The 9,675-nt window shown below is 39.2% G+C and overlaps 1 non-coding gene across 1 annotated transcript; it reads left to right on the forward strand.

Moving 5' to 3' along the window:
• Positions 1–1,337: 1,337 nt before the first annotated feature.
• Positions 1,338–1,444, forward strand: LOC133813117 (small nucleolar RNA R71). Its single transcript, XR_009884159.1, has one exon. It is a non-coding gene; the product is annotated as a small nucleolar RNA R71 (small nucleolar RNA).
• The last annotated feature ends 8,231 nt before the right edge of the window (positions 1,445–9,675 follow it).

The following is a 9,675-nucleotide window of genomic DNA, read 5'->3' on the forward strand; positions in this document are numbered from 1 at the left end:
GCACCACAGATGTGGGCTTGAGTTCTCCTAGACCTAATTGCAAGTATATTGAATATGACATGAGATTTACACTTGCTCCTAAGTCTAGAAGGGCTTGACCAAATTCTTGTTCCCCAATTTAGCATGAGATGGTGGGACAGCTAGGATCTTTATACATAGGCTGTGTCTTGTAGTAAATTATCGCTCTAGCTTGTTCTACCAAGAATGCAGTTTTCTTGACATGGTGCTTTCTTTTAACGGTGCACAAATCCTTGATAACCTTGGCATAATCCGAATCTTGTTTGATCACATGCAACAATGGAAAATTGATCTTTACTTGTGTTAAAAGGTCTAAGATTTCACCATGGATTTCCAGTACCTTTCCAGTGGATTTCAAAGCTTAAGGAAAGGGTGCCTTTACTGGAATGCTTATTGGCATATCATCATCTGGAGCGGACATTGACATACTCGTTGTCTTAGTTAACGGTGAAACCGTACTTTGACCACTTCAAGTAGAGATGGCATTAACCTCTTTGAAATTTGTATCTAGAGATGAGGAGGTTTGTGCCATGTGTTGCCCTTTTAGATGGATTAGAGGTTGAGCGGGAAGTCTACCATGCTCTTGAATTTCCAAAGTAGTGTTTGGCTTTGTCATTTGGATTTTTATGTCTTTCATTTCCTCTACCATTTGTGTGAAACAAGATTTTAGCTCTTGAGTTGACGCTATTTGTGTTTGATCAAGCATTTGCAAAGTATTCTCAAGAGAATTACTCGACTACATGTTATTTTTAGGAGAAATGTATGCTTTTGGCGGTTGTTGCTGCTCAAGCCTCCATTGGCTCCCAGATGCTTTGTTTTAATCCTTCCTGTTGAAATTTGGATGTTTGCGCCAACCGTGATTGTAAGTGTTTGAGAAAGGGTTATAAGGCTTCTTGTAATCCCCTAAAGCATTGCATTGTTCCTCATTTCCTCCTCTTAACTCACCAAGAGTTGGGCACTCTTGCGGTTGATGTTCCACCTCTCCACAGATGAAGCATGGATCTCGTGTCTCTACCTTTTCATCCATGTGGATTCCTCTACCTTCTTGAGATTTGAAAGTCTCGAATTGTTGTCTCAATGATTCAATTTGGCTTTATACGTTGTCATCTTCCCTCAATTGGTAGATTCCAGTTGATCGTGGCTTGTGCATAGGACTCGGTCCATTCCATGTGTAGGACTTTTCAGCGAGATCGTCGAGGTACTCGAAAGCTTCATCGGGATCTTTTTGTAGGAATTCGCCATTGCACATCATTTTTATGAATTGTCTTTTTCCGGTTGTGAGACCGTCATAGAAATAGCTGATCAGACGCCAGCTTTCGTATCAATGATGTGGGCATTGATTTATCAAATCTCTAAGCCTCTCTCAGACCCGATGGAAAGTTTCATGGTCTTTCTAGATGAAGGTAGAGATTTTCCTCTTAAGGCTGCTAGTCTTATGGGGCGGAAAATATTGGCAAAGAATGCTTTTGTCATTTCGTCCCATATTCCGATAGATGTAGGCCTTAAGGAATACAACCAGCTTTTTTGCTTTGTCTTTGAGAGAGAAAGGAAAAATTTTCAATCTCACAATGTTGGTGACATCAGCTCGGTTGTTGAATGTAGCCACCACCTCTTCGAATTCCCGTATATGCACGTACAGACTCTCATTTTCCAACCCATGGAAGGTTGGTAAAAGGTTAATCATTCCGGGTTTGAAATCGAAATTCGGCATATTGTTGGGATACATTATGCATGAAGGTATGGTTGTACGCGTAAGATGTAAATAACCCTGTAGCGTTCTTGGTTGGACTTCATCTTGATGAGCCATCGTGGGTGGTTCAGGAAGTCTCGGGCAATCGGGAGAATTTGAACGAATAGAAGAAAACGACGAACTAGGAGAGTTTTCTAAAGCTTCTACTTGTTGTCTCACGAATCTCCCTAGTGCGTCTTTATTTCGTGGCATAAATTTTTGTTATTATTATTTTTTATTTTGTAAGTATTATAAGCGCAAGTGTGTAATAGTGTAATAAGTATACACCAAAAGTATTCCCAGGACAATTGGGAAGGCTGCCAAGGTACCACTTTAGGCCAAAGAGCTTTTCTAGAACTTCTCAAGGTTCTTAGAAAAGGTTGGAGGGTAACGTTAACACAGAGCTTATTTAAGAACCATTTTTTCTAAGACAAAACAAGTTTGGTTTTTACTGATTTCCAAAATTACACAAATGTTCTCAATTCTTTGTTTTTTTTATGCTTTAAAATTTTATGATTTAAAATCTCATGCTTTCTTTTTCGCAAAAAACATAAATCTAGAAAATAAAATTCTAAACCTAAAAGTAAAATAAAGAAATAAAATAAAACAATAACAAAAAAAAAATGAATAAATAAAAAAATAAAAATTACTAAGGAAAAAAAATTAAAAGAGAAATTAAAACAATTTTACTACTTTTTAAAAAAAAAAAAATTTACTATGCAAACCTTTAATTGGAGAATTACCTCCCCAGCAACGACGCCAAAAATTGATATCATCCAATAAACTCCTAAGTGGCCGCAGTAGTAATCGAACTATGTCGTATCCACAGAGAGGTAAAATACAAGTAAAAAGAAAGATTAGTAAATTAGAAATAATAAACTTGGAAATAATGTAACTTTGAAAAAGAATTTTTTTTTTAAACACTAAATAAACAAAATTGAGGAATTAGAATTAGAAAGAAAATATGGAAGACATAAGTTTCATTCATGCAAACATATATATATATATTAATAGAATTGATTCATTCTACTCAACTATAATTCTACACCATTAATTATAGTAGGAAAATATATATAATAAAGCTCACCTTAAAATATGTTCTTAATTAAATTATACTAACTTCTAATTTTAAAAACCTATCATATTATATACCTTAGAGCGACAAAATACCAATGACAGAATATAGTAAAAAGCATATAATATAACAAATATCCTAAATTAAATCAAGAGCCTAAATTACATAAGAAGAGCAAGACTAGACTTATGTAAAAGACACTAATAAATTCAGAATAAAAATTAGAAGAAAATAAATTCAATTGTAACAAATATATAGAAATGAAGAACAAAATAAAGAATCAATATATTAAAAATATAATGTGAAACATGAACTTCACTTTAGCCTTTCCACAAGAGATTTTAACTAAAATAGGCATTGTTTTCACTCGAAAAAGTGTAAAAGAAATGAAAGAAAAATAAGAAAAAAAATGTTTTTCTCTCTAACTATACTCTCCACACTTAATTCCACAATATGATACTTTTTCACTACATTTGACTCTCTATTTATAGTGACAATAGGACTCAAAATGTGTTAAAATCGTGTACAAAAGAGTGGAAAAAATGGCTGCAAAATTGGTGTAAAGTGGGACAAGTGGGAGACAAGTTGCACCAGTCAAAGAGACACATTGGCCACGTGTCATGCGGTGAGTGGCTTCGGCAGGCATGGTGTTGGGGCGTGGGGGACAGCCGCTAGGTAGTGGGACGCATGGTGTCTCTTGGTTGGCTTGTCAGGGAAGCGCGTCAGGCGGATGGGACAACTCGTTAGATCATGGCAAGCGCGCGTCAGGTAAGCTTCAGGCGGCTTGGCTCGGCTGCTGGCTCGCATGGTTCATAATGAGTGATTGCTAAAGACTTTGGGCCTGGGCTCGGTTTGGGCCTAATTTTCTTAACAATTGTCTTTAAAAATGTCATTTGTTTGTATTCTTTATTCTTCATTTTTCTTTGTGCCAAAATACATTTTATTTCTTGAAAATTGAACGCAAATTAAATTAAGATTAATATTTTCAAATATAAAATATATTACAATAAATTCATGAAAATATTAATTAAAACTTAATTAATTTTAAACTTTCAAACTAATAAAATGGTATTTTGAGCACTAATCAGACGCTCAAAGCAACCTTAAAGAAAAGGCTTCAGCAGGCGAAAGGCGCTTGGCCCGAGGAGATGCCTAGGGAATTTTGGAGCTACTTCACCACTACAAGGACCTCCACCGGCCACTCACCATTCTCAATGGCCTATGGGTATAAAGCCATGCTCCTAGTTGAGGCAGCAATCTCCAGCACCAACGGGACACGTATGACCTGACCACAAACCAAGCTTTACTCCGAGAATACGTGGACCTAGTGGAGGAACTCCATGAAGCTTCTCAGCTTCGAGTAGCATCCTACCAACAAAATGTGGCTAGGTATTTCAACTCTAAGGAGAAGGATATAAAGTTTGGGGTCGAATATCTGGTGTTGTGAAGAGTCTTCTTAGCCACCCGAGATCCCAGTGTAGGAGTGCTGGGACCTAACTAGGAAAGCTCATACCAAGTCGAGAGCATTGTATGTCTAGGAACATACAAATTGACCCGATTAAATGGGGAGTTGATACCCCATGCTCGAAACGCCGAGCATATTCGTCGATATTACTAGTAATATGAGTAGTGAACTTTGTTAATTTTTGTAATCTTCCTTGTGGCCTTCGGGCACATTTAATGGAAACCGTGTATATAAAACATGGTAGAAAAGAAAGTTGTTTGTTTGCTTGTATTTTTGGGTTTCTTTTATTCTGTTAATGCTATGTATAAGAGCAACCGCTCGCTGCCCTTGACAAGTGAACGCAGACTAGTCTTCGATCACTTAGGGGGCATGGAGTTAGGACAGCATCACGCCTCGAGGGGAACGACCTAGGGAACCAAACTTGGCAAAAGCAGAGTAAGCCTAGTGTCACCACCTTGAGAATAGAAAAACCTAGGAAACTAAATTTGTTCAAAGCAGAGTAGGGCTTAGCATCTAGAGACTAGACAAACAATCTTAACGAGAACAGATGTAGCTTCTTGGAATCTTAGTAGTAGTTTTCGTGGTTATTGGTTCAAGCCGAGATTTAGTTGGAAACTCGTAGAAATAATTATGGATTTTAGAAGTTTAACCTATAGTTTAGAAATATTAATTTTAATATAAGGTTTGATTAATATAGCTGGTCCTAGAAATATTATTTATTATAACCTATGATTTAGATAGAATAATTAAGAACGTGACACTTGTCACATGCATGTTTATTATGGATTTAAGGATTTTATATGAATAAATTAATAAAAGATAGATCTAGAAGCTCTAGATCCTTCCAATAGTTGTTAGGATCATGTTTTACTCAGTCAAAGATGTTTAAACAAACTTCAAGTGTGCTAAAAATGTGCAAAAACGTGTTTAAAATATCAGCGTATGCCGATATATCACAGCTATAGGGGCCGATATGTCGCCTAAGGTTGATACGGAAAATACGTCGACTTCGCACGCACGAAACCACGGCAGCTCGGGACATAGGGGCAGGCGATATATCGCCTATAGGGGGTTTTATGTCGGCCCTTTGTGATGTTTTCGAAATTTCGTGGAACCGAATTAGAAATAGCCCTTAACAACTTAGATTTGCTCCTGAACGTTTTTGACCAAGTTCTGGGCATCTGTTGAACCGAAAATTCAAATTTATTCAATTCATATTCATTTATTTATTCTTTTTAAAAAGGGTTAGTTTCACTGCTTGAACTCTATAAATAGGACTTAGTACTCAGCCATTTCATTCATTATTCAAGCATTCTTCAGAGGCTCCAAGCTGCTAAGTTTATTCTAGAGAGAAAATACTAGGGTTTTGGGATTAAAAGCTTTTCAATCTAAGATTTTCTAAACACTTGGGAAGTAAGATAGAGTGATATCTCGGTATTAAGGTGTAGATCGGAGTTCTAGTCTATCAAAGGTATTCTTATCCTTAGATTTAGTTCAGTATAGTTCTTTTATTTTCTTTCACATCCTAACTTGTTATTATGGCTTTTGGTTAGGTGATTAAGTTTTTTGAAACTTGAGGTTTTTCGGTAAGTTTCCATCTTAATGATTTAGATCTCCTTTTCATCTTCATTTCTTTAGAAACTTATGAATCTTACTATTTGATTTTAGGAGTTTTCCAATCTCGTTCTTACCTCCAATATCCCGATTTTTTGGTAAGGAAAATAGGTTAGATTATATGTGTTATGATATGTTTATATGATATGATATGTTATAGTGCTATGTTATATATGTATATGAATATGTTTTATGTTATAGTCACTTGTGTATTATAGTTGCTTAGATAGCAAATCAAATCCCAAGATTTTTATCATTATTGTGGATTACAGTTATGATTAAACCTGCCTCAATTAGTAGACAGAGGACCTAGATGGTTTATCATATACTATTTTGTGATCTGACCTACCTCGATTAGTAGACTGAGGATCTAGATGGTTTATCACATACTACAGTAATGAGTTAATGGCCATTAATATTGTAGTCTTATGTTTTTATGATTTACGTTTTTATGCATATGTTTTTAGTCTTATGATTTATGATATGTTTTTAGTAGATTTTCCTTGCTGGGCATTAGGCTCATTCCTTTTATTTTAGATGGTGCAGGAAAATGAGCTTGGATGGCGGGATGGATTCATGGCAGCTTTGGCATGTGTATTCGGGATGGACGGAATGAATGGACTGCTGGAAGATCGAGGATGAAGTTTATATTTTTGAGTCTTTTCAATATATGTATTAATTTTTCTGGATTTAGTATTTGGACAAATATATTAAAGGTTTATGTTTTCTTTATGTTTTTATGTAAGAATAATGGGATCTCATTTTTTCTTTATGGTTTATGTTTTCTTTATGTCTTAGTAGTTTTTAATGGTCCGATGTCTTAGAATTAGTCGAGGCATTACAACGGACCTGCGTCACCTCCCATGGACATTGCACCCAAGGAGCTCTAATCAAGTCATTTCATCTCGAGATGCGAAGAGAAAATTGAGTACTCTGTACTTGGTCCCGAGCCAGACTTGGGATGCCTCCCAGGGACATTACGCCCGAGGAGTTATGCCCAAGTCCTCCATATGCCTCGAACATTATAACATCAGGAAGTCCATGACATGGGAGCTTGGCTAGTCCACGAGTGAAGCACCTATAGTGTCGTGGGATCCCATAGCTAAGTGGGCTAACAAGAACGCAGTGCTGAAAAGATCCAAGTAACATGAGATTGGATTTAACATATTCTCCCGAGGACAGTGCGTGCCTGGGGAGGAAAAAAATCCCATTCCTCGAGATGTGAACGAAGGCTCGAGTTGTTGGTACTCGGACACTAGCAGAATGCTCTGCGAATATTGACTAAGGTTACCTCCCGAGGTTCGAGTCATTGGAAATCTAGGCACACCGAGTCATAGAGCGGGGATGTCAACCTCATTGGCCTGGGATAATGAGTTCACGACTTCAAAATAATTAGGTTTCGAGCTGTGTACTCGGGGGCCAAATAAAGAATCCCCCCTTTAAGCCCCGAGTCATCAGGAATCAGGGATACGTGATTACATTAAAGTTACTTTCAAGGACATTGAGCCTGTAAGGCAACATTAAATGTCGATCTCTAAGGAAGAACCCTACAGTACAGGACCTCCTAAAGCCTAAGTCATTGGAACTCGGGGATGTAGGATAGTCGAGTGCCCTCACTAGACACTGCGTCAAAGTTCTTTTATTACCTCGAGCCTAAGATAAAACACTAGATGCACAAGTATCTAAACATTGGCAGGATAATTCGCAAGCTATAAGTACCACAGGATGCCCCCGTCATGATTCATTGAACTTGGGGACATAGGGCCTCATCGAGTAACCATTTTCCATGCCTTGAATGTTGATCCAAACGTCGCTCTAATCCAGCAGAAGCGGAGGACATTTGACCAGACTATAGCGGAAGCCCTAAAGGTGGAGGTGGACAAACTACTTGTGAAAGGTTTCATGGGGGGTGCACAATATCCCAAGTGCATATCCAATCTAGTCCTCGTCCCTAAGATAAAAAATTCCTGGAGGACTTGCATAGACTTCTCCGACCTGAATAAGGCCTGCCCTAAGGATTGCTTCCCACTGTCGAAGATTGTTTAGATGGTCGATGCAACCTCAGCTTTTGTCCTTCATGGATGCGTACTCGGGGTATAACCAGATTTCCATGCATGTCGCGAACCAAGAGCACACCAGCTTCCGAACGGACAATGGAGTTTACTGCTATAAGATGATGCCCTTCGGGCTAAAGAATGCTGGGGCCACCTACCAAAGGCTCGTGATCTGAATGTTCAAAGAGCAGTAAGGGTGAAATATGGAGGTGTACGTGGATGACATGCTAGTGAAGTCCCGAACGACCCTCGACCACGTGAGGGAACTCATGGAGGTATTCTCTGTGCTTCGCAAGTTCGTGATGAAACTAAATCCCAAGAAGTGCACTTTTGGCGTTGCCTCGGGAAAATTCCTGGGCTTCATCATCAGTGCTCTGGGAATAGAGGCAAACCCCAAAAAGATTAAAGCCCCGATTGACATGCCATCCCCTCGAAGGCATAAGGATGTTTAAAGCCTCACTGATAGGATCGCTGCACTGAGTCATTTTGTTTCCAAGGCAACAGACAAGTGCATCCCGTTCTTTAACATCCTCCGAGGAGGACAGAGGTTTTAAAGGATGGATGAATGTGAGCAAGAATTCCTACAATTGAAGGCTTATATGGAAAACCCTCCTATTCTATCAAAGCCTGTGGACAAGGAACCCCATATTACTCTACATAGCTATTTATGAGAATACCATCAGCGCCGCCTTAGTCCGCGAGGAAGGCCGTGTCTAGAATTCCGTGTATTATGTGTGGAAGAGGCTACTTGGAGTAGAGTCCACATACCCACTCATGGAAAAACTGACCTTATGCTAGATGGTGGATTCTCGGATGCTAAGGCCTTACTTCCATGCACATCCCATCAAAGTCTTCACGAACCACCCCTTGCGGCAAGTCCTCCAAAAGCCGGAGTCGTTTGGGAGACTCCTCACGTGGGTTGTCAAACTCAGCCATTTTGACATCGTTTATCTTCTGAGGATGACCATAAAGGGGGAGGCACTGGCAGATTTCATCGCCGAGTGCACGAGAAATCATGATGGTTCTAGGGACGCCTCAATAAAAGGACCCACATGGAAGTTGTATGTTGATGGGTCGTCGAATGAAAATGGGGTTGGGGTAGGCAAAATTTTAGTATCCCTGAAGGGAACACAGTCCACAAAGCCCTAAGATTTGGGTTCGATGCCTCCAACAATGAAGTAGAGTATGAGGCCCTGATCGCTGGGCTTCGAGTTACGCTCGAGCTTAAAACCAAGGGGATTGAGGTTTTCAGTGACTCCCAGCAAGTAGTTAATCAGGTACTCAGGGACTACCAGGCCAGAGGAACGAAAATGGCCGCATACCTAGAAAAGACCCAAGAGATGGCTTCAGAAAATTCACAATTCGACAAGTGCCGTCTGAACAGAACTCGAATGCAGACGCCTTGGCCAAGCTAGAAACCACCAAGGACGCTGAACTAATTAATGCAATCCCCATCGACTATTTGTCTTATTCGTGCATCTTAGCACTCAAGGAAGTGGAGGCAATCCAACCCCAAGATGGGTGGATGGAACCCATAACTAAATATCTAGTCTCAGGGAAGTTGCCACAGGACAAAAAAGTAGCTTGGAAGCTACTCTACCAAGCGCACTGGTTCATTATCATGGACGACAAATTGTACAAGCGAGGGTATTTGTTGTTTCTATAATGGTGCGTGTCAAAGCAAGAAGCCAACATGATACTAAGAGAGGTGCATGAGGGC

The sequence above is a fragment of the Humulus lupulus genome, chromosome 1, assembly GCF_963169125.1.
Source record: "Humulus lupulus chromosome 1, drHumLupu1.1, whole genome shotgun sequence".
NCBI classification, from domain to species: domain Eukaryota; kingdom Viridiplantae; phylum Streptophyta; class Magnoliopsida; order Rosales; family Cannabaceae; genus Humulus; species Humulus lupulus.